Genomic DNA, 2,337 nt, shown 5'->3' with positions numbered 1-2,337 from the left:
CGCGAATGTGGCCGCCTGGAGGCGAAGAAGACGACCATGGCGTGGCCGAATGGAGGCTCCCCGCTTCAATTCGTTCCATTGGGAGGGAAAGGAGATAATGGCGGAGCTCCTGCACATGGGGGATGGTCACGAGGAGGTTGTTGGCCTCGCGGAGACGAAGGAAGCGGCGGCGGAGCTTTTTTTTTTTTTGTTCGGCGCGGGAGGCAATCTAGAGCAGCACCTCGTCCCCGTCTCAGTGAAGCCCTTGCGAAGCTTCCTCCGTTGTCCCTAATCTGTGCCTCATCCCGGAGCTGCTTCCCCATGTCAACTTGCTCCGGCCGCTGGCTGAGAAACTTGTCACCGACGAGCTTCCCGGCCGCCCCATGCGTGCTCACCACTCCTGGACGGTGCCAACCCACACCAGCAAGCCCTGCGTCCCGCACAACTGTCTGCCTCTGCTCGTCGCCGGCGTTCCAAGTCAGGGCCGTGCGTTTGCTCATCGCCGGCGTTTAAATCGCCGATGAGACATGTGGGGCCTGTCATTAGCCCTAATCCTTTTTAGTGCATAGCTGACTAGTGGGCCCTTCTTGGGCAATAGATCTAATTATAGTGCTAAAAACATAGCTAATTATTACAGGAAATAACTAATGGCTCACTAACATGCAGGCCAAGTCCTCTCTTGACCTAGTCAATGTTGACTACTTTGACTTGGGATAGTTTTTTAATTTTTATTTGGATGGGTCCCACCTATAAGTGGCATGCACAAAGAGGGGCAAAATTGTCCAAAAAATGTACCGTCGACGGTCAAAGGCCTTTGACTGGACGTTAACGAAGCATAAGGGTATTTTTATAACACTGCCTAACGGCACAGGGGTAAATTTGAGCATACCTGAAAATTAGGGGCAAATGCCAGGTGGTGGCTCAAGTTAGGGGGAGAAACGGAATTGTCCCTTATTTGTTTGGCCGGGTAACCACATAGACCATGGCCATGTTGGGATTCGTCCTCAGGATTGATCACATCAAAGTAGATGAAAAACACATACACGCAAAACTGATAGCCAAGGGCCTTTGTCGTGTTCTTTTCTTCTGTTTTTATTTTCTGTTTTCTCGCACCGATGTTACAAATCTCATGGCAGGTCTCATGTATATATAATATACATGGGCAGCACCGACCTAAAGCCTAACATATCCGTACTTGTTTTGGACTCCAAAACCTATACGGACAGCCAAGCTGACTACTACTAGGGCTCAATAACCTAATCGATTCAACATCCTAAACTAGCACACGAACTAGTACAGGAAATCTGACTCACTACAGCTAGCACTACGTGCGTGGCAAATTCCTTATAGACTTACGGAATTAAACTCAAGATTATTTCTAACAGGCCATGGTTCAAAGGCATCCGAAAGGATGCTTAATCTAATGGAAATTAAAAGTTTCTTATGTAAACCATTTGTAGAAAAGTTTACAAATACTGATGCAATTCAATTGCGAACGCTAAAATCCGCCCCTTTAATTGGAAAGGGTAGTATAGTCATTTCACTAGGTGACAATATGGACACCTTCCATGGCCAAGATGGTGAGATTAGTTATGTGAGAACTTGTTCAATTTTGATCTACTTTTTTGCGACTCAGATCAAGCGGCCTTGAAAAAACAGAAAAATCCTGCTGATAGCCAAGTCGCTTGCGGAGGAATGGGGCTGAAATGGAACCTATGGAAGTAGGTCGATCAAATGGAAAATAACACTTAGTCAGGGGCGGAGCCAACAACAAAAAATCTCGAGTGGGACACTAATAATGTGGCGCTTCGATGAAATAAAAACATATTTACGTTTTTATTAATTTCAGTTAGACGCTACAATTGTCAATAAGATCGATAACGCTTTAATAAAAAATATCAATATATTCCCATAATAGAAAAATAAAAGATATTAGTAATTCTGTGGGAAGAAAACATAGAATCACAGACCTAACGATTAGAGGAATTAGATTAAATCGAAAGAATAATTTTGGCACATATAAGATGAAAACTGAGTCATCAATGTCAATAGCCCTTAGTGCTAACCTTGGGTAGTTAGCTGGAGGGCAAGACAATTGGTGGGTGCAGCCTCTACATGATTTCCCCTCGTGACACGAACGTCGCATGATTTAATGTGAATCTAATCCGATTCTGAAAAGGCCGCGTCGCGCCGTCGCCGTATGAGCAGAGGCGAGCGGAAGAAAGTGCATGGAATGGTGGCGACTAATTTTCTGCCCACTAATCCCACGTATCAGCTTTTTTTAGACAATCCCACATATCAGCCAATTAGGGTAGAACGCAACCACATGACAGGACTACAGCCAATCGGCTGCTCCTA

The sequence above is a fragment of the Triticum dicoccoides genome, chromosome 5A (assembly GCF_002162155.2).
Source record: "Triticum dicoccoides isolate Atlit2015 ecotype Zavitan chromosome 5A, WEW_v2.0, whole genome shotgun sequence".
Lineage (NCBI taxonomy): Eukaryota > Viridiplantae > Streptophyta > Magnoliopsida > Poales > Poaceae > Triticum > Triticum dicoccoides.
This window is presented reverse-complemented; position numbering follows the sequence as displayed.